The sequence below is a fragment of the Rattus rattus genome, chromosome 3 (genome assembly GCF_011064425.1).
Source record: "Rattus rattus isolate New Zealand chromosome 3, Rrattus_CSIRO_v1, whole genome shotgun sequence".
Taxonomy (NCBI): domain Eukaryota; kingdom Metazoa; phylum Chordata; class Mammalia; order Rodentia; family Muridae; genus Rattus; species Rattus rattus.
The window spans coordinates 142,139,515-142,164,071 of NC_046156.1; the positions used below are offsets into that span (position 1 = coordinate 142,139,515).

At 37.0% G+C, this 24,557-nt stretch overlaps 1 pseudogene; it reads left to right on the forward strand.

Moving 5' to 3' along the window:
* The first annotated feature begins 297 nt into the window (after positions 1 to 297).
* On the forward strand, positions 298 to 23,198 carry LOC116895956 (annotated as a pseudogene).
* The last annotated feature ends 1,359 nt before the right edge of the window (positions 23,199 to 24,557 follow it).

Consider the following 24,557-nt stretch of genomic DNA (forward strand, 5'->3'; position numbering starts at 1 on the left):
CATATGATTTGAACTGCCCTCTTGTTATGTTGGGCAGGTATTGTGTCTCCAATTGAGATTGGTAGACAATTTTTTCCATGGTTTACTCCTAATTCAGGGAAAAGGAACACCAACGTGCAAATTCGTAACCAGCTGGCAGGTAGACAATGACATACCTGAGTACTGCAGAGAGTCGACTTGTTCTGGACTCTAGGTTACTGTGGCAGATATGAGGTATCAAGGGTTCTGGTTCTGGTGCAGTCTAGAGAGCTTAGCATTCCTATAGAACATGCCCTGAGTGTTTTAAAACAGTCGGCCATGCCAAAAAGAGAGATAGAAAAAGGTATAAGGTCCTTGGCAACACTGGAGTCAGGGCAACTGATAAAAGGTGAGGGGAAGTTACTTGCAGGGTCAGGGAAGTACTTGGCAGGGTCATTGGAGAAGCTATAACTGGAAATAGTTAGTTCCATGGGGTACACATAGCCAAGGCGAGAAGTTGGGGTAATGTGAAGAAGTTGGTAGGCTGAGGCCACTGTCTAAAGCAGAAGGCAAGATGATCTGTTTTGACATAAGTCTAGAGCTTTGAAACCATCCCAATACTTAAGGTGACCAATAACTCTGCATGTGACACAAGCATGGAGGGATGTGCAGTGGGTGCCATGGCAACAAGCACAGGGGCTATGCCTAGAGGTAATATGTCTCATCACTGGGTTCAGGAGCTAGCTATATAGAGCTTCTGGTTGTCCATGGATATACGTGATGTTAACATCAGGAACACCTTATTTTGCTGAGTGGGAGATTTCAAAGAGACAAAGCAGATCCATCTTTCAGTTTGTCTGTCAGTGCAACATACAAATTCACATTTAGAAATCTACTGTGCTCTTCTTTGGTGCCTATAAACTTGAAATTTCTGTGGCTATATGAATACAATTTACTGCCATTGGTGAAGTAATAAATAATCAATATCAATCCATCTTTCTTTTTTCCTAGATAAAAAAAAATTTTATTGGATATTTTTATTTATGTCTCAAATGTTAATCCCTTGCCCAGTAACCTGGCCATAAGCCACCTATCCCATCCCCCTCCCTTCTTCTATGAGGGTGCTCCCTCTCCCCAACCACCCCCTCTGCTCCCACATTCTCCTGCACTGGGGGGTCTAGCCTTAGTAGGACCAAGGGCTTCTCCTCCCATTGGTGCCCAACAAGGCCATCCTCTGCTACATATGCAGCTGGAGCCATGGGTCTGTCCATGTGTACTCTTTGGATGGTGGGAGCTTCAGACAAGTAATTTAAAACTTTTATTCTCATGTTAATAGGTATCATTCAATTATCCTTTTCTGTGACCTTGACAATATTTACATAGAAATTCTTCTTCTCTCCCCTCCTCTCCTCTCCTTTCCTCTCCTCTCCTCTCCTCTCTCCTCTCTTCTCTTCTCTGCAAGACCTGCACTGCAAATCAAAGGTATTATAAAGCTACTGAGTGTAATTTTGCCTGAGGTTTCTCTTAATTAATAGAGATTGCAGTTGTAGAGATATTTATCTTTAACTACTAATCACAATTCTACAGAATCTAAAAGGATCATTTGTATATAAGATTATCACTTTTAAGGAGATAAGTTTTTTCTTAATCACTTGACTTTTGACCAATTAATTATTTGGTCTAAAAATTAAAAATCACTTCTCCTTTTACTGTACTTACTCTAGCACAAACAGCTTGTTCTCTGCTTACTCTTTATAGTCTGGCAGTATTCCTAAGGACCAAAACATGGCACTTATAGTGCCAAAGGCTTCCTGGCATCAGCAGTCAGACATTTCCAGTAAATATCTTGTAAAAGTCATGATTAGAGCAGTTGCATAGCACTGGAGGTTACTCCCATGATGTCAAAGCTGATGTGGGGAAAGTTACCTGCACCCCAGCATGTTCGGATCAGCAACCTTAGTAACTTACATTACTCTTCCTTTATGCATCTTTATCTAGTTACTATTTTATTAAATTAATGAACTAACTCATACCTCAGAAAGGTATAGCTATTTATACATAATATCCTAATAGTACTTTGATTACTCTAAGGAATAGGTTTATACAATGACACACATAAAATAATAATTAAAATATGTCCATATCTACCCATTAGTCCAATATTATAAAATAGTGTTCCTAAAATATACTCAAGATATTTTATCCATAGGCATCTAAGTAAGTAGATAGACTCCATCTACATTTAAAATTCCCTACATCTTTATTCCAGGGTCTAAGAAGAAGTAATTGAAAGACAGTCTTTTGCTTGAACATGGTAGAATCCAATTTAACTTGAAGAGGCTTGTAGTGTCTTTTGTGCAGACATCAACTTATACATCTGGCTAGAGTATAAATAACAATGTAGGTGTTGCCTGCCTTTGTGTGTTGTGAAGCCAAGTAGCTGGTGACAAAGAGGAAACAAAGGAATGGATTTCTATTTAAATGGCATCTTCAAGACAAAGCTGACTGGTTTGTCAGGCAGAGTGTGGAAAGAAAAAATATAGGTAGATCGTGTGGGTTTTGATCCTGAATGACTAGATGATGGTGTGGGTTAGTTAGATGAAAAAAGTAGGATAACTAGATTCTGGTGATGATGCTATGCAAATTTAATTTGGAAATAATAAATTCAAGGTTTAAATTTCCTGAAAATTGAAACAGGTCAAAAGATCAAGGATAGAAACTAAAATTGAAGACTAGTAAGAGTATATTTGGTATTTAAAGACAGGGACTAATCTCCTAGAAAGAGAATATAGATAAAATATTTCAAGTTTGGGTGAAAGAGGGATTTTAAATGGACATGAAACAGATACAGTTTGCAAAATAGCAGAAGCTCTGGAGCATTTTTTCCATTTTTATATGACTTCATTCTAGTGGCATTTCAGGTTCATAGAAAAGTACCTAATTCCTGTGTACTATTTGCATCCAAGCATGCATGATCTCTCATGGTAGGACATCTACAGTGACTAGCACACTTACTGTAATAGATGAGTCTCTATTGACACATCCGTGTCACTCACAGTATTTACATTAGGGTCTATGCTTGCCTTTTATGTTGTGTGGGTTTGGATAGAGGTAGGGACAAATATCCAACACGAAAGTGTTGGAGTAATCTTGCTGCATGGATAGTATGAACCACTCCCTCTTACCAACATCAGTGCTCTTATTTACTATAAGATTCTGCCATGATTTTCAGTGACTCTAGGACTGAGAATTGGTGCTCTGAGCTTAGTCACATTCACTGGGATCTTAGACACAACACAGGCATGGTGATTTATGAAACTAAAAGAAATTATTAGAGTAGTAGTCACCATTCTCTTAGACTGTCTCCAGAAATCTTTCAAATAACAAAGCAATAGATTACCCATCAAATTCATGCACGTAAAAGCCACTAGGATTCCACTAGGATGACTGAAATAAAACCTATAAAAATGAGAGAAATCATAGGATTAGGATATGGATGATGGAACTCTCATAAATTGTTTTATGAGCATAGAAAATGGAACAACAACCATTTGAAAATGTTAGTTTCTCACAGATAAACTTAAAGCTACCATATGACCCTTCAATTCCCTTCCCATGTATATCCACAAAATGAAACATCTATATTCCTAAGTGTATCCATACATGTTCATAATAACCCAAACCTGGATCAACTCCAATGTACAATAGCTGATGAATTAATAAATAATTTCTATACAATGAATTATTCTTTGGAATTACCCAAAATCCTGGCATATTATACTTAGATAATCTTTTCTAAAATTATGCTCCATGAAAAAAGGTATTCATAAAGGATCTTTGATTATCACTACAGTCTGTGAAATACCAAGGATAAACTAATCTAAAACAAACAACACTAAAATTGGCAGTGGACTAAATGGTGGGGGACAGAATGTCAGTGCACAAGAGTAAAAAATGGCTGGGTGTGGGTTTCTTTTTGAAGTTATAAAACCACGTTAAAGTTTTTGTGACAATGTTTGTGAAACTAAATGAAAATAATAGAAACTACTGAAATATTGACTTCAGTAAATTTTATGATAAATGAATTACATTCCAATAAATTAATTAATACTTAAATAGCAAAGACTGTGTTCCATGAAGCCAGACTCTGCAAAATATTGATGAGGATAAGATTTTATTAGAAGTGTTGGGGCTGACCACAGGAAACACTTCAGACTGATTTATCAGTGAAGGTATGAAGGTCATTTTGTTTACTGCTATGATAATAATAACTTAGATAACTATTTTATATTAAAAAAAAGTAAGGTAATTTTTTTACTGGTATCAGAAATTTTATTCTATGGTTAGTTGGAGTTTTGTAAGCACCATGGAATAAGTGCCCTCGACAAAGAAAACTGTTCACATCATGAAGGACAGGAAGGAGGAAAGGGATCATGAAAAAGAGAAAGGGGAAAAGGCAAGTAAAGATAGAATGGGGGATCCAGGAGAGAAAGATAACGGTGAGGGAGAATGAATGAGATTAGGGCTTAGGTATCTATGTCCCTTAGAAGTACATGCCCTAGCGGCCTAACTCCTCTCAAGGGCGTCTTACCTCTTAAAGCTTCTAACACTTCTTTGGTGTCTCAGGCTGGTGACTAAGCTTTTACCATGTATCATATGAGAAAAACTTCAGATCCGTGATGGAAGATTTCAGAATCATTCAGGTACATCTCTTTCGGTACATTCTAAATCATATTTCTATATAGATATAGATGATCCAGAATGGAAAGAAAAGTTGGAATCTGGGGCTGACTAGCGATTTAAGTCTTACTAGAGTGGCTAACTTTACCTTGAACACTGAACACAGTGACATTAGTAGTTGTGGCTCTGGTGGAACCAACACTTACATCAAATGGAAAGGAAAATTCACAGGCTCAAGTGCGCATTCGGTTGTAGATTTGTTGATGGGAAACAAAATTTCTGAGTGATTCCTTCTCAAATGTAATAATGTTTATGTGATTTTTTCATAGTCAAACAAGCAGAGAGTTAACCTGAGGATAGAGAGCTGAACATAGTTTTAGAGAGAAAGGGCATATAAAATGTTTCTTTTGGATCATTAAAATGTTCATGGTATAACTTGTGTTTCAATGATCAGGAATTCCAATAATAATTCTCAGCACAGATATAAGCCTTCCAATGATGTTTGGCCAATGTTGCTCAGACAGGTAGTAAGTCAATTAGTGAGTTTAAAAATATTTAGGATTTCTTCAACATGATTTCACAAAGAAAAAGAAGGAGAAATGGGGGGGAGAGCAGGAAAGAGGGAGGGAGGGAGGGAGGGAGGAAGAAGGAGAGAGAACCCAGCACTGATGAAGCCAGTTTAAGATGCATTTAAGTTTCAGGCTAGCTTGGTCTATATAAGCAGGATCCTGCCACAACAACAATAACAATAACAATAACAACAACAGCAACAGCAACAACAACTACAATCACCACTAACAACCAAACATCAAAAACTAAAATGAATGAATAAGTAAACAAACAAAAAAAAAACCCTCTCTTTTTAGAATAATAACACGCTATGCTAGAATTTGGAGCAGAAAATAGCAGTATTATATGTAAATGAAATTTTGAATCAGAATATTCTAGAACAGCCATTCTCAACCTAGGGTAGTGATTCCTTTGGGGTCACATATAAGATATCATGCACATCAGATATAAACATTATGATTCATAATTTAGCAAATTACAATTATGAAGTAGATATAAAATAATTTTATGGTTGGGGTTCACCATAACTTATGATAAAGAACTCTATTAAAGGGTAGCAGTATTCGGAAGGTGGAGAACCACTGTTCTAGAAGAATAGAGATCCTCCTGGATGTCATCACTCATTATATTTCTAAATTCTAAATTAGAGTTGCTTCAATAGATTGGGAGCAGAAATGCAGAGAGCACAGTTAACTGTAATAAAAAATATTGTGATTGTTTTTGAGGTACGGGGAATAAAATAGAAACATGTAATTTTGTATTGCTTATCATTTAGTCAGTTGAACACAATGGGCTATGTAACTAAATTTAGATTTTTACAAAATACAGCAAAATTTGTAACCAGAGAATTAATCATGGCATGCTTTATGAAATGGAAAAAGTCTTTTCCACCTGCAGCCAAGGAAGATTCAACAGTCTTGCTTTTTTTTTCCCTTCTGGACTATGTCCTTCTGGGTTGCCCTTTTTATTGTTTTTTTTCTCTACTTTATAAACTCATTTATAGAACTCTATGGAAATGAAGGCTGTCTTCAGGATTTGCATTTCTATAGTCATAAGAGTTATCACACTTACCTTCTATAGGTAGTAGAAAATATGCTAGAGTTCTTAAAACAATTTGAGTTGAAAGAATTTGCAACCCATAGGAAGAACAACAATATCAACCAACCAGACTCCCCAGAGCTCCCAGGGACTAAAAAGTACACATGGCTCCGGTCTCATATCTAACAGAGGATGGCTTTGTCAGACAAAAGTGGGAGAAGAGGCCCTTGTTCCTGGGAAGGTTCCATGTCTCAGTGTAGGGGAATGCAAGGACAGAAAGGCAGGAGTTGATGGCTGAGTGGAGGAGCATCCTCATAGAAACAGGTGGGGGGAGATGAAATGGGGGTTCCAGAGGGGAAACCAGGAAAGCAGATAACATTTGAAATGTAAATAAATAAAATATTCAATAAAAAACCAATTTCAGTTATACTGATAGATCTAACTCAAGACAACAGTATTTAAGAGTCTACATTTATTGAACAGAAACCTCTCTAGGAAGTAGACTAAAAATCAAAGCACATAAAAATTTTATGTCCCTTGCAATATGGCTAGAAATAAATATAATAATTATAGAAGCAAAAAATTCATTCTGATTGCAAAACAATAAGAAAACAGATACTTAAGTCCAGGGGAGTAACCAATATATGTCACCAGAGGAGAAGGTCAAGAGAAAGTGATGGCCAGAAGAGCTGAACCTTCATTTAAATGAAGGGAGATGAGACATGAAACCCTGATGATGAAGATGAGATTTAGGTAAGAGAATTATAAATATTAGATTAAATCTGAGATGAGGTTATCATGCTGAGAATTGGAATGAGCATTGTGACCAAGAAGCACAAGGAGACAATGTAGAAAATGAAGCCAGACAGTTGCATAAGGACCTGGACACATAGCTAATGCCTTGAGGACAGCATAAGTGATATGGGATTTTGTTCAATTTTTAGTGGTAAGCCACTGCAATATTGCTTGCATTTGGGGGAATGACAATGATGTTAAGTAGCTTACATCTTAAATACCTCACTAACTCCTCTATGAAAAATACAACACACGGGTGTAAAAGAAAGAAGTGCAAAGAGTATATCAGGGTATATAGCAGTCTCCTACATGAAATGTAAGGGCTTGGATTAGGATGGGAGCCGGAAGTAAACTGATGGTAAATTTTTAAAGTAGTGCCAAAGAGATTACCCTGTCAATTGTAAATGAAGTATGAGATAAAATGTAGAAATTTGTTTGTGACCCGGGTGCTGAATAGAAGGTTGGGGTTTACAAATAAGAATTATTTATTTCAAAGGTAGACATGAGCCATCAAAAAGGAACCTGGTCTACTTAAGCCTTTAGTCACATTCTTTGATAAAATTGATGCAGCATGCTCTGTTGGTACCTCTAGTATTAGATAACGTGTTAGATCTGCCCTGTGAAACACTTTACAAAGAGATAAAAAACCCAGCTTGCCTCAATTCATAACTAATTCATAAATAGAGAGCTGTGTCTTTCAGAAGACTGGGACCCCTGGCTGTGTTACATAAAACAGTAGAACGAAATCAGTGCAGCTTCACTATTCTAACACAATGTCACTATAGTATCCGGACCATTATTTCCCAGATTCCTATAGAAAGAGAACAGAGACTGAAAATAGAAATATTTTACTGACACATACTTGTGAACTTGTATTTAGTCCACTGATAAGCCATTGGTTTCTGGATATCTGTACTCCGGTGCCTCAACCTCATCTGGTTAGGAAGGAATGGGAAACATTTCTATATTCTCTTTCATTTCTGTTGAGGCTCATTGTGGAGTCAGCATGAAGTAGAATAACCTTGTATATAATAATCAATAACAATTAAATAACCAGGTGAAATACAATACAGATCAACTGTTTCCTGAAGTGATGTCCACACAGTAAGAAAACAAAATGCTGGGTATGGTTAATGTTCACTGGGTAAAGGCATTTGTGGGTTTGTCTGTTTGTCTGAGTTTAACCCATGGAATTACCATGAAGGTTGCAGGAGGGAACAAATTTCTCAACATTGTCCTCTGATCTGAACATATACACTGTGCACACATGCCTCTACGCCCATACGTCACACATACACATGCGCACGACATCACTGAATTAAAATCTAAAAACTAGGATCACAAATAAAGAATGCATAAAATTTAATCAAAATATACCAGTAAGCAATATGACAGTGGAAAAATTCCATAAATTGGGTTTCAATCTTTCTCTCGCAAAGAGACCTATTCCTGAAGACGCGAGCTCAACTCTGAATGTGCAAACTTAGGTTAAATCCAGCCCAAGGTTTATATTTGGCCTTTGGATTCATTTGAAAAATGATTTTCTGAAGCTGTCAAGATTTGAAAATTTAAAGATTTATATCTTTCTTCTAAATTCAAAACTCTGGCAACACTAGAAGTTGGATTTATATTCCAGGGAGACAGCTGGCTGGAGTTGATTAAATGCCACATCTATAATCTTAGCAACTTGCCATATTCTCAGACACTCACTCATTTTCCTGATTATTTAGATGAAGTGTCAATGCCAGGTTCTGCCAGCGAAGTGATCTGCTACACATCAGTACCAATCTGAACAGTCTTCCCAAGTATAAGTCAGATTACAGCTCTTCCATGTACAAACATCCCAAACAATTTTATATTATCTTTAAATTAACATTCAAGCTAACATAGTTTTGCCTGAAATTTTCAGTTATAACTATCCTATCTATGTAGTATTAATTTCTTTTAGTAGCCTAGAATATGCATTGTAAAATTTACTGTTTGATGTAAAATATTATAAACTTAACCAATTATAAAATGTTATTTTTCAGCTCTTTCAGTCCTTTCTTTAACTCCTCCATTGTGATCCCCATGTTCAGTCCAGTGACTGGCTGTGAGCCTCCAACTGTGTTTGTCAGGCTCTGGAAGATCCTCTCAGGAGACAGCTATCACAGGCTCCTGTCAGCAAGCATTTCTTGGCATCAGCAATAGTGTCTGAGTTTTGTGTTTGTATGTGGGATGGATCCCCAAATGGGACAGTCTCTGAGGTTTGTAACCCCATAGGAAGAACAACATCAACCAACCAGACCCCTCAGAGCTCCCAGGGACTAAACCACCAACCAAAACCTACACATGGAGGGACCTTTGGCTCCAGCCATACACGTAACAGAAGATGTTATTTTATAGCATCGACAGGAAGCGAAGCCTTTGGTCCTGTGAAGGCTTGATTTCCCCAGTGTAAGGGAATGCCAGAGTGGTGAGGTGGGAGTGGGAGGGTAGAAAAGGGAGCACCCTCATAGAAACAGAGGGAGGGGAAATGGGAGACACAGGCTCCAGAGAGGAATTGAGGAAAGGAGATAACATTTAAAATGTAAATACATAAAATAGCCAATTAAAAATAAAATAAAGGGGTTGGGGATTTAGCTCAGTGGTAGAGCGCTTGCCTAGGAAGCGCAAGGCCCTGGGTTCGGTCCCCAGCTCCGAAAAAAAGAACCAAAAAAAAAAAATGTTATTTTCCTTGATACATTTTAAATAAATTTGGCATCTAATTTATTGATATCAAAATAGAAATTTTGTTTTGTTTCACATTATTTACCATAATCAGTAACATTAAGTGAATACAATCAAAATTTTCTATATAAATGTATAAAAATGTCACAATAAAAACCACTCTTTTGTACAATCAATATTCACTAATTTTTACATTCTGTTATTCACTAAACTATCTTTAATAAGAGTGATTCTTTATATAGGAGCCATTGAATTTCTGAAATGAAAATCAACATTTTAAACTCAATTATAATGCACCTTTTATTATATATTTTTATGAAACAGTCTTAAAATAGTATATGAAATTTTAAGTTGTAGTTTCACCCTCATGACTTTCATTAAAGGCAATTAATTGAATTGATATTTCCCAAAAATAATTTTTAGAAAACTCATGCATGGAACTGTTTCTGCTTTAAAGAAGGAACAACAGTTGATGTCATGAGTGGCTATAAAAGAAAAAAATCTATATTATCTGTTCTGGTTGTTATAGTGAAGCTAGGCAACAAACTATATGGCTAAAAATGCATAAAACCCTAAAGGCACAGCATCGGTATGAATTTTAAATGACTTGGACCCTCTCACTTTAGGTTCTGATGATCTGACCTCCTTGCCCCTCCCCACATTTATTCAGATTTCCATAGGTACATAAGGGAAGCACAGGTAGGACATCACCATGAGGCTGTCAAATGTTCGTGCCTCACGGTTGAATGCAGAGTTCCCCACATTCACCAGAGCATTTACTTTGACAAAGAGATGACAAAAAGCAATATATGATCCAATTTGCAATTTCAGCTCTTTTTGGCATGTACAATAGGCAGTCCAGAAAATTTCCAAAGAATTATTTTTGGTAAATATTAATTCAATTGATTGTCCTCAATTTCATAAATCTCTTTCACTTGCCTTTTCTGAATTCATCCTGTCTCCTTGAAAGTGACTTAAACAGTTTACTATCCTTATCTTGCTAAGTTTGCACATTTTTCCTATCTTTGTGTGTGGAATTCATAATATAACCCTAAATGTAGCAAGCACTGACCATTCCATAACCTAAATGCTATTTTATCTTAAAATGTTTTTCTCTGAACAGCTTAGTCCACTTTTGAATTCAACTTTGCTTGATTTTCAGAACAGAATACACTCAGATTTCCAGACAGAACATAAATTGGGTGATCTTTAACTTGATTCCCACTAGAACCCATGTTTCAGTCTGAATCCCCGAGGATACCATCTTCTGCACTTGTATTGGTTTCATCAGTCTGGCCTTCACAATTTCGGGAGATCATCCCATTAGGTTACATTACAGATTCCTCCGGCTTTGCTAGCCTGAAGCTCCAAACTCTTCCACTGCCCTCCTGACATCCAGGTGTGAAATCCAAGACCATCAGATCATCACCACCACAGCCCCAGTGCTTGGCACAGAAGTTTGCTGTGTCATATTGTGTGAGATTATGATCAAATAACTGACAAGGAGGAACTTTGGGGAAGAAGGCTTTGTTTGACCCATGGTTTGAGGGTGCACAGTCACGCTTTCATTTCAGCAATGGGAAGAAGAGACCAGGCAGGAAGCAGGGTTGGGCTACGAAAACCGAAGGTCTGCTCCCAGTCAACAAAATTCTTCCAGTAAGACTCTGGTTCCCAAAGGTTCCACAATTTTCCAAACAATGCCACTAGCTGGGGACATAGAATTTAATCATCTGAGCTAATAGAGGACTTTTATATTCAGACTATAACTTGTTCATTTTCATGAACAAGTTGTGATTAAAAATTCAGAGAAAACTACTGTGTGAACTTCTCTCTTAATAAGATATAATTACTCCGAATCTTTATCTAATGTTCATTTTAAGAGATTATTGAAAATAATAAGTCAAAAATCAATAGGAATATTGTTTATCTGATGATTATTATCATCGAATTATTCTTAAACTTCAATTATCTGAAAGGAAAAAGAAATATTTTGGGCAATGTACTTCAAAACCAAGAATACCTAAAGATACAAACACATAATAAATGCTTTGCCCGGAACAAATGTTCAATGGCGGAATACCCAAGATTCTTTCTCCTATACCATGAACTTGATAGATTATCTTCTTTCACTCTAGCCTCATTTCTATGCATTCAAATTTGTTACGTTATGTAACTTTTCAATATCGGAGGTGTGTTAAAGTATTAGACTTATTGCAATAGAGATAGGAAAGAGGTAGAGTGCCCAAGAATGAGAGTAGGCTGGCATTATGCTTTATTTGTATAAGATGTCATCCTGCCCACTATGCGAATGTACTTTGTGTGAATAAGAGGGGGAGGAAAAAGACATTTAAGAAGAAATAAATTCTAGACTCCACAGTTTACTCTGTATGAATAAGAGACATGATTGTGTCACAGCGTGTAAATACATTGTCTAGGATTGAAGTGAGGTGAACAGAACTTTTTTGCCTTAAGACCTGACTTCAATTGTGAATAGAGCAATAGGCAGCTAGCACTGTTTGTCTGTGCATCAAAGTTCATGCAAGTCACACATTTCAGCCCTGGATTAGGAAAGAAAACTTTCAGAAATTTCTACACTGGGAATGCAAACTGAAATTGAGTTTGTTTTATTTTAAAGGTTATCAGCTCTTAATTTTCTGTGAAGACTCACAGCAGGCAAATTACAATGCCACAGATCTGAGATTTTGCAAGCAATATTTACATCAACCTTTAAAGTTCAAGAAACATGAGTGAGTTTTCAGTATTGCAGATAAAACTCAATCGTTAAAGTAAATTAAAATTTGTGAAAATTATATCCACATTTATTTAGGTTGACAAGTTCCCAATACCTGAAGCCTTTAAAGATCATTGATGCAATCAACAAATATAACATATTTTTCATAATTACTTATTTTATTATTGTATGTGTATGTCTGTTTTTTTCTGGATGCATGTAAGTAAACCACACAACCAGAATCCGTGTGGGCCAGAAGAAGGCATTGTGTCTCCTGGGACTGCAGTTGTGAGGCACCATGTGGATTCTGGGGCTCAATGCCTGAGTCATCTGAAAGAGCAACAAGAGCTTTTAGCCACTGTGCCAACTCTACAGCGCCAACAAATGTAACTTTACATTGTATAATTAAGTAAATGATTTGGAAGACCTTTAATACCAAGTGGACAGAAATACTGTTTTCAAAATTATTAAGAAATGATGTTGCAAAACCAAGCATTGACTAAAAAAATCTTTCAGTATTCAACACAAAACAATCAATTTTAAGACAACACACTCCAAAAGCTGAATGATGAAGGTTTGAATTCATATTCAAAAGCTCTTAAGAACTTAGAACATTGAGTTTTGATTGGATATAAAAGAATAGAAAAAACTTTCCCTGAAGTCTTTGAAAATGTTTCTCATATCTCTCTGAGGCTTGATTTTCTTGATAATGTTCAATTCATACAGCCTCTTTTAAAATATTGAATGCACAGATATTAAATTTAAAATTCTTCTATCTTGTATGTTAATCCATATACTATTGGTCACCTGCTATATACCAGACACAGCAGGTAATGTACCTCAACAGTACTAATTCTAGTTACTGTTTTCTAATAATACATTTATGCTGTCAATTGTTATATACCTATAATTACTGAAAATAAAATAGATTAAATAGATTAAAATAAATTATTTTATGACAATTAAGCTTCTGGAGTGTTAATATATTTACCCACTTGTGAAATTTTAACAAATTTCAGTTGAGTTTCATACAGAAGGAAAGGTAAACTAAATACAAATAAAAAAATTAGAATATTTTACTACTTCCTGAAGACAATGTATTTTAGAGTCCTTTAGTGTTGAAATGTGAATCAAGAACTAAAAGTATTAGTCTCGGTTATCTTGTCTCGTTAATTTTTGAGAAATCGCGAGCTTCACTAGACCTTTAACCTATTATGATATCTAATAAAGTTGGTTCTGGTTTCTTCAAGTTTAAAACAAGAGTATGTGTGGAGATACTGCCTGTATTCTATAGTGGCTTACAGTCAGGAAGAATGGAGCAACACTCTTTCCAATGTTCATCTTAACCTCCTAAGGTCATTGGAGAACCCAGCCATAAACCAGTGCTATTGGAGCATCTGCTAGGCTAAGGGTATCTATCCGTGTGCTCTTATACAATGATGCTGCAGCAAGTGCATCCAGCACTGATCTGATCGGGCATATTAAAGGCATTTAACAAGCATATTAGCAGCTGTTTGTGTGTGTGTGTGTGTGTGTGTGTGTGTGTGTGTGTATGTGTGTGTAAGTCAGAATACGTAACATGTGCATACGTAGTAGATTTATACATGTGTGTTTGTATCACAATACATAATGATACACAAAGGAATATCAACAAGATGTAACTTGGCCAAAAATAGATTTTATATTTTTTCTGGAATATTTTGAAATATGTATCCTAAATTTTCACCTTTATAGAATTGCCTGTGTTCATTCTGTCTTTGTTAAAATTTAGGCAAACAAATTAATCCCATAATTCTTGCAGCAAACGTTTTTATCTAATAAATGAGGAAATGATTTTTCCTTCCCTCCTTCCCTCTCTCCCTTTCTCCTGTCCTTCTTTTTTCCTTTTCCATCTATTCTCCCCTCCTTTCCTTCCTTAGTTCTTGTTCTTTCCTTCCTTTTGTGTTTGGTACTGAGTCTCATACAGTCTAGGCAAGTGCTCCATAACTGCATTATATTCCCATTCCAAGAGCATTAATCAGAAGTCATTGAGAATATCTGGGCAGGAACATGGGATGTCCTGTACATAGGAGATATTTATCAAGGAGTCAAGATGTTCTTAGCATGAGGAAAGCCAAGTAAAAGCAAGAAGTAGTGTAAGAGATATACAACTATTTGTCAACTTTTTGGCTGACTTGTGAGATCTCATCTGCTGGACCTGGGATTTGAGGACCTTAGAAAATGGGGCACACTACAGTCTACTGCTACAGGCAAACTTACTTCAGTTCCAGTGTACTTTGATACACAAAAGTAAGAAAGAAAGCAATGATTCAATGAGGGTTGTTTGGGTTTAAATCTTTTTAAAAATAAGGTTAGAAGAACATGTAAATAAATGCCAGTAAGCACATACAACATATTAACAGAGTAGTCCTTTCCCAGAGCTTTTTCAGATTAATTTAAAAACAACTGCCTGGCACGTACTGTAGATTTTACCCAAGAAAGCATGAAAGCAAGGCAAAGGCCATATCCAGGTTCCGGGTATACTGACCAGATTGGGTTCTACAGCTGTGTTCTGACATTAAACAAGAATACACATGTCTTTTATTAAAAAATTGGATATTTTATTTACATTTCAAATGTTATCCCCTTTCTCAGTTTCCCACAGAAACTCCCCATCCCCCTTACCTCTGCTTCCCCACACACATACCTACTCCTGCCTCCCTGCCCTGGCATTCCCCTACACTGAATCATCAAGCTTTCACAGGACCAAGGCCTCCCCTCCCAATGATTCCAGACAAGGCCATTCTCTGCTACATATGCAGTTGGAGCCATGGGTCACTCCATGTGTACTATTTGGTTGGAGGTTTAGCCCTTGGGAGTTCTGAGGGGTCTGGTTGGTTGATATTGTTGTTCTTCCTATGGGGTTGCAAACCCCTTTAGCTCTATCAGTCCATTCTCCTCCATTGGGGACCCTATTCTCAGTTCAACGGCTGGCTGTGAGCATCTCCCCCTGTATTTGTCAGGAGACAGCTATCAGGCTGCTGTCAGCAAGCCCTTCTACACATCAGCAATATTGTCTGAGTTCGGTACCTGTAAATAGGATGCATACCCAGGTCGGGAAGTCTCCGGATGGCCTTTTCTTCAGTCTCCACCCCACATATTGTCTCCTTATTTCCTTTAGATAGGAGTAATTCTGGGTTAAAATTTGGAGATGAGTGGGTAGCTCCATTTCCCAGACGGGGGTCTTGTCTAATCTCTGGATATGGCTCTCCCTCCCCTTTGTTGGGCATTTCCACTAATCTCATTCATGTTGGGTCCTAGGAGCCTCTTACTTTATGGCACCTGGGACTTTCTGGTGGCTACCACCAGTGCCCCATCCCCTATTGCTACATACCTCTGTTCAATTTCCTGACACTCTGTATATCATTCATCCCTCCTGACATACCTGATTCTGCTCTCCTTTTTCCCCTCCCCCTACTCTCTTCCTCCCAAGTCCCTGCCACCCTCTACCCATTGTGAGTATTTTGTTCCCTCTGAGGCATCTACACTTTGGTCTTCCTTCTTCTTAAGCTTCATGTGGTCTGAGAATTGTACCATGAATATTCTGAGCTTTTAGTCTAATATCCACTTCTCAGTGAGTACATACCATATGTGTTCATTTGTAAATAGATTACCTTTCTAGATTCATCCATTTGCATGAGAATTTCATGAAGCCATCGATTTGATAATTAGTATTCCATTGTATAAATGTACCACATTTTCTGTATACATTTCTCTGTTGAAGGACATCTGAGTTCTTTCCCACTTCTGGGAAAGCAATCTACAAATTGAATGCAATCCCCATCAAAATTTAAACTCAATTCTTCATAGAGTTAAAATGAGCCTATTATAAAAATGACTGCTATAAACTTAGTGGAGCATGTGCCCTTGTTATAGGTTGGAACAATTTTGTATATGCCAGGAATGGTATAGCCAGTCCAATTTACTGAGGAACCTCCAGACTGATTTCCAGAGTGGTTGTACCAGCTTACAATCCCAGCAACAATGGAAGAGTGTTCATCTTTCTCCACATCTTCGCCAGCATCTGTTATGACCTGAGTTTTTTTATCTTACCCATTTTGATTGGTGTGAGGTAGAGTCTCAGGGTTGTTTTGATTTACATTTCCCTGATGACTAAGGATATTGAACATTTAAATATTTCTCTGCCATTGCATATTCCTCAGTTGAGAATTCATTGTTTAGCTCTATAACCCATTTTTAATAGGGTTATTTGGTTGCCTGGAGACTAACTTCTTTAGTTCTTTTTATATTTTGGATTTTAGCTCTATTGGATGTAGGATTGGTAAAGATCTTTTCCCAATCTACTGGTTGCCGTTTTTTTCCTATTAACAGTGTCATTTTTGATTGTTGATATTAGAGCATAAGGCATTGGTTCAAAAAATTCTCTTGTGCCTATGTGCTTGAGGCTCTTCCCCCCTTTCTCTTCTATTAGTTTCATTGTATCTGGCCTTATGTGGAGGTCATTGATCCCCTAGACTTCAACTTTGTACAAGGAGATACCAATAGGTCAATTTGCATTCTTCTACATGCTGAACTCCATTTGAACCAGCATCATTTGTTGAAATGCTATCTTTTTTCCATTGCATGGTTTTAGCTCCTTTGTTAAAAAATCAAGTGACCATAGGTGTGTGGGTTCATTTTTGGGTATTCAATTCTACTCCACTGATCTATCTGCCCGTCTCTCTGTACCAATACGATACAGGTTTTAATCACTATTGCTCTGTAGTACAGCTTGAGGTCAAGGATGGTGATTCCTCAAGAAGTTCTTTTATTGTTGAGAATAGTTTTTGCTATCCTGGGATTTTGTTGATCCAATTGAATTAAGAAATGTTCATTCTAACTCTATGAAGATTTGAATTGGAATTTTGATAGGGATTGCATTGAATCTGTAGACTGCTTTCAGAAAGAGGGCAATTTTTATTATATTAATCCTGCCAATCCATGAGCATGGGAGATCTTTCCATCTTCTGAGATCTTCATTGATTTCTTTCTACAGAGACTTGAAGTTCTTGTCATACAGATCTTTCACTTGCTTGATTAGAGTCACACAGATGTATTTTATATTATTTGTGACTAATATGAATGATGTCATTTCCCTAACCTTTTCACAGCCAGTTTATCTCTTGAGAAGAGGAAGGCTACTCATTTGAGTTAATTTTTTTTTTTTTGGTTCTTTTTTTCGGAGCTGGGGACCGAACCCAGGGCCTTTGAGTTAATTTCATATCCAGCAAACTATGCTGAAGTTATCAGGTTTAGGAGTTCTCTAGTGGAATTTTTGGGTCACAGAAGTATACTATCACATCATCTGCAAATAGTGATATTATGAATTCTTCCTTTTCAATTTGTATCCTTTGACCTCCTCTTTTTAATCTAATTTGTCTGGCTAGAACTTCAAATACTATATTGAATAGATAAGTAAAGAGTGGGCAGCCTTGTCTAGTCCCTGATTTTGGTGGGATTACTTCAAGTTTGTCTCCATTTATTTTGATGTTGGCTACTGGTTTGCTGTATATTGCTTTTACTATGTTTAAGTATGGGCCTTGAATTTCTGATCTGAAGGGGTGTTGAATTTTGTCAAATGCTTTCTCAGCATCTAATGAGATGATCATGTGGTTTTTTCTTTGAGTTTGTTTATATGGATTATGTTGATGGATTTCCATATATTGAACCATCCCTGAATCCCTGGGATGAAGCCTAATTTTTTGTGATGGATGATGGTTTTGATGTGTTCTTAGATTTGGTTTGGGAGAATTTTATTGAGTATTTTTTGCATTGTTATTCATAAGAGAAATTGATCTGAAGTACTTTTTCTTTCTTGGATCTTTATGTGGTTTAGGTATAAACATAATTTGGATTCATAAAACAAATTGGGTAGTGTTCCTTCTGTTTCTATTTTGTGGAATAGTTTGAAGAGTATTGGTGTCTTTAGGTCTGATAGAACTCTGCATTAAACCATTCTGGACCTCGACTCTTTTGGCTGGGAAACTTTAAATGACTGCTTCTATTTCTTTAGGATGTTTAAGACTGTTTAGATGGTTTATCTGATCCTGCTTTAACTCTTGTACTAGTGTCTGTCTAGAAAATTTTCCATTTCATCCAGATTTTCCAGTTTTGTTGAGTATAGGCTTTTGCATTAGGATCTGTTGATTTTTAAATTTTCTTGATTTCTGTTGTTATATCACCCTTTTCATTTCTGATTGTTTTTTAAATTTGGACACTGTTTTATGCCCTCTTATTATTCTGGCTAAGAGTTTCTCTGTCTTATTGATTTTCTCAAAGGACCAGCTCCTGGTTTTGTTGATTCTTTGTATAGTTATGTTTGTTTCTATTTGTTTGATTTCAGTCCTTAATTTGATTATTTCCTGCCATCTGCTGCTCTTGTTCTAGGGCTTTCAGATGTGTTGTTAAACTTTCTTTATGAAGGCACTCAGAGCTATGAGTTTTCCTCTTACCACAGCTTTCATTATGTCTCATAAGTTTGGGTATGTTGTACCTTCATTTTCATTAAATTCTAAGAAGTCTTTAATTTCTTTCTTTATTTCTTCCTTGACCAAGTTGTCATTGAGTAGAGGGTTGTTCAGCTTCAATGTGTATATGGGCTTTCTGTTATTTTTGTTGTTATTGAAGACCAGCTTTAGTCCTTGGTGATCTGGTAGAACACATGGGATTATTTGAAACTTCAAGTATCTGTTAAGTCCTGTTTTGTGACTGGTTATATAGTCAGTTTTGGAGAATCTACCATGAGGTGCTGAAAAGGTATATTCTTTTTTTTCCGATGAAATGTTCTATAGATACCTGGCAAACCCATTTGGTTTATAATTTCTGTTAACTTCACTGTGCTCTGTTTAATTCCTGTTTCCATAATCTGTCCATTGATGAGAGTAAGGTGTTGTGAGTGTTGCAATATGTGCTCTGAGGTGTGATAGCCCAGAGCTAAGGCTGAGCCACTGCTCTTTCTACCCAAATTCTGTCTGGAAAGAGTTTGTCTCCCAGGAGTGCTGTCACTTCTAAGTTCAGAGGAAAGACCACTACTTTGGCTTCAATAACTGGCCAAAGAGGTACCCACCATGAGCCCATGGTGCACAGGATCTGCAAAGTAGCCAGGATCCTTTTTGTCTCCATGTCCTCCAGGGAGGTAACCCTGTGATATGGACTTCCATACCCAAATCCTGCACAAAGAGAACTGGTCTCCCAGGAGTGCTGACACAGGTAAGATCACTGCATTTCATTACCACCCAGAGAGTGCTGGTCTCCCAGGAATACTGACACCTAAGATTATAGTTCCACAGGCTCACAGGAGGGACAAGCTCCAGTCACAGACAGTAAGACCAACTAACTCCCAGAGATAAGCAGATGACAAGAGGCAAACATAAAAACCTAAGCAACAGAAACCAAGACAACGTGGCATCATCAGAGCCCAGTTCTCCCACTACAGCATGTGCTGGATACTGCAACATAACAGAAAAGCGAGATTCACATTTAAAATGACATCTCATGATGATGATAGAGGTCTTTAAGAAGGACATAAATCCCTTAAAGAAATACAGGAGAACACAGGTAAACAGGCAGAAGACCTTAAAGAGGAAACACAAAAGTCCCTTCAAGAATTACAGGAAAACACAACCAAACAGGTGAAGGAATTGAACAAAACCATTCAGTATCTAAAAATGGAAATAGAAACAATAAAGAAATCACAAAGGGAGACAACCCTGGAGATCGAAAACCTAGGGAAGAGATCAGGAGTCATAGATGCAAGTATTATCTACAGAATAAAAGAGATAGAAGAGATAATCTCAGGAGCAGAAGATACCATAGAAAACATTGACACAACAGTCAAAGAAAACGCAAAATTCAAAAAGCTCCTAACCCAAAACATCCAAGAAATCTAGGACACAATGAGAAGACCAAACTCAAGGATAATAAGTATAGAAGAGAGTGAATATTCCTAACTTAAAGGGCCAGTAAATATCTTTGACAAATTTGTAGAAGGCCTCCCTAACCTAATGAAAGAGATGCTCATGAACATACAAGAAGCCTAAGGAACTCCAAATAGAGTACACCAGAAAAGAAATCCCTTGCATCACATAATAATCAAAACACCAAATGCACAGAGCTAAGAATATTAAAAGCAGTAAGGGAAAAAGGTCAAGTAACATATAAAGGCAAACAAATCAGAATTACACCAGATTTCTCATCATACACTCTAAAAGTCAGAAGATCCTTGACAGATGTCATACTGACTCTGAAAGAACACAATTGCCAGAACACATAATTGCTATTATACCCAGCAAAAACCCTCAATTACTATAGATAGAGAAACTCTGATACTCCATGACAAAACCAAATTTACACAAATCCATCCCTATAAAAGGGTAATAGATGGAAAACTCCAACACAAGGACAGAAACTACACCCTAGAAAAATCAAGGAAGTAATCTTGCAACCAACCCCAAAGGAAAGAGTCACACAAATATAATTCCACCGCTAACAAGAAAAACAACAGGAAGAAATAATCACTTTTCCTTAATATCTCTTAACATCAATGGACTCAATTCCCCAATAAAAAGACATAGACTAACAGACTGGATATGTAAACAGGACCCAGCATTCTGCTGCATACAGGAAAGCACCTTAGTGACAAAGACAGACACTCCCTTAGAATAAAAGGCTAGAAAAAATTTTCAAGTAAATGGTCCCAAGAAACAAGCTGGAGTAGTCATTCTAATATTGAATAAAATCAATGCTCAACCAAAAGTTATCAAAAAAGATAAGGAAGGACACTTCATAGTCATCAAAGAAAAATCTACGAACATGAACTCTCAATTTTGAACATCTATGCTCAAAAAGAAAGGGCACTCACATTCATAAAAGAAAAAACATGTCTTACAAATTCAATGTAAATGTTTTTCACAGGAAGCACAAAATCCAGGGAAAAAAATGAATGTGGGGTAAAAGACCCTCTGCGTCTTTTCCTGTGGCCTCTCTCACAGTTCATTGCATATCATTCTTTTGACAGTATTATGGCACTAGCTGAAAGGTAAAGACAAAGAAACACACTGAGAGGTGTTAGTCTGAGAGGTGAGGGCAAAGAAGGACTTCCATTGACATGCTAAGAATCTGCCCATGGTTAAGAGAACACTGATAAAAACCCAGTGTAATTTAAAGAAATACTAATACATGAGACCAATTGCACCAATTTTGATTCTGTCTGGAAGCACTTGTGTGTGTGTGTGTGTGTGTGTGTGTGTGTATGTGATATGTATGTGTATATATGTGTGTTATATGTGTATATGTATATATGTATGTGTTTATATGAATGTATATATGTATATGTATATGTGTGTATATGTGTTTATGTGTATGTTTGTATGTATGTGTGTGTGTGTGGGGGTCTCTTGTCTTTTCATGCTTAAACTCTACAAGCTACATAGGTGCCTGCCACCCAGAAAAGTTAGATGCAGGTAATTTGGGAGGTTAAGAGGTACAGGTAAATTTGGACAGAAAATGAAATATCTTCTAAGCCAGTTGGTGAACAAAAGGGAGCTACGTCTTTTAATCAGGCTGAAGTCATCATCCATGAGAATTTGTTCAAAAATGGTTATTTCTGCACTTTACAGTCAATGAAATTCAGACTTCTTGATTGCAATAGACTAGGATGAAGTGTTTAGGAGCCAATCATGAGCATTAAGGAGAGAAATTGACAAGAAGAAATGGAAAATTTATCAGGAATTGATGATTTGAGACAAATGGAATATTTAAATATGGAGGAATTATAAACTTTTTTGTGTGTTCCTATCCTCCTTGACATGGCTCCTCTCTAGGTGCAAGTGCTCTCACCTCTTGTTGCCTCTGGAAAGGTAGCTGTAGCTCCCACTTATCTGATCTTGGCAAGATGCCTTCACCAAGGGCCCCAAATCTGGCTTCAGAAAACTTGATTTGAAAACAAAGTCCAAGAATGGATTGGAATTTCCCATCTCAGGCTCAGCCAACAGGGAGCCACTCGAAGGGAACAACAGCTTGGAAACCAAGTACAAATGGATTGAGTACAGCCTTTCATTTGCTGAGAAGTGGAACATAGACAACACCCTGAGGACTGAGCTCACCAGGGAAGAACAGCTCAGAATCAGCTGACCTTTGATTCATTATTCTTGCCTAATACTGGTGGGGGAATGCTAAAGTCAGGCCAGGATACAAGAGGAAATAAATCAACCTGGGCTATGACATGGACTTTGACCTTTCTGGGATCTAGATCTCAGGCTCTCTGGTACTTGGGTATCAGGACTGGCTGGCTGGCTGCCAGATGAATTGTGAGACCTTGATGTCCCAAGTGACCTAGAGCAAATTTCCAGTTGGCTACAAAATGGATGATTTCACAGTCAATATATTGTTAATGACTTGACAGAATTTGGTAGCTCCATTTACCAGAACGTGAACAAGTTGGAGACTGCTGTCAATCTTGCCCGGACAGCAGCAACTGTAATACTTGGAGTCTTTGGAATAGCAAGTATCAGGGCATCCTTAGTGCCTGCTTTTTGACTAAAGTAAACATGTACATCCTGCTAGGCTCAGAGAATATTCAGACCCTAACATGACATTGCTATATGCTCTGCTGGATGACAAGAACAGCAATTAAGGCAGCCACAAGCTTGGTCTAGGACTAGAATTCAAGCAGAAATAAGTATTATAAATCATTAATTTAAAACTATTTTACAGAATTAGCTATTTTCAGAATTTAGTTTATCCTTTAATGTTGTTTATGGGGAATGCATGAACTGTAAAATAAGTTATACTGAAAGGCCAATGAAGACTTAACTTTAAGGTGTTACCATTTCAGAGGTACAGAAAAAAAATCCATAAAAGATTATTTTAGTTATGAAAGTGGGTCAGGGAGAAACCTCTCTAGAGATTCCAGACTGCAAGTTGTGGCCCTTTATATGTCTGTTTCAAGCCCACAAAGAAAATTGTGACTTCCTGACCATCAATCCCTGGCATCTCAGTTCTAATTGCTAAAAAGTATGTGCACAGCTATGTGAGAGGGACATTTGTAGTCAGATCTACAAGCCCTGTTCATATCCTAGCTCCTCAGTTACTTTCTTTATAACAAAAGTAGTATTCTTTTATGTCCTTTTATGGTAGGAAGGATGGGCATGATAGAGCCAGTTATTCAGGACTTAATTCTTCTTTGTGCTGTAGTGTGGTTTTCTTTTTGTTTCTAGTTTTCTTTTTAACATTGTACCAGAGTATGAAATAGATTCTGGACCTTGAGCCCCTGAACTGAGCAGGTGATTCCAATCACACCAAAACATCACTAAAGATCTAAATTGATCTCTGCTACAGCTTTACCACTACATTTTTTAGCAATTTAATGGATACATTATAGAGTCTTAGTCTTCTATTTTATGTAGAATTATATCCTCCTATCCAAATCTATATTTAAGACTATTTAAAACAAAACTTGGATAAAATTTGAAAACATCAAAACAGGAATTGTAAAAGTTAACTTGACATTCCTTGTGCTGACAAAAAATTAATATAATTAATTAATTAATAATTTTTGTGTTGAGATTCTATTTAAAAGAATTGGGCAATGAAGTGAACGGTATGCAAAAGAGCTTTATTGTAGATGCTCAAATACATTTTCACATATTTGCATATCATCAGAATAATGACTTTTCTAAGGGAATCTGTGGAAATAAACTGGTACAGGTGCTTCACTTTCTGAAGATCTACTATGAGAGAATGGGGTCTGGACATCCTCGCTAGATCCAGACACTCACTCTCAGAGACTCTGACATTGACTTCACTGCAGTCAATTTCTGTGCCAGGAAGATCACCTCATTTGTAGATTAAAGATTTTCCTGACCTGAACTTGATTCTTCTGTGTAGACTCAGGACCTGAAGTTCAAATGTTGGTGCCACTGTCATAGAACAGACAGCTGTGGGACGTCTGGGCCAACACTCTTTTCTGATGCATTTGCTCCTCTGTTTGTATTTTTTAATTCGATTGATTGATTGATTGATTATATATTCCAACCTC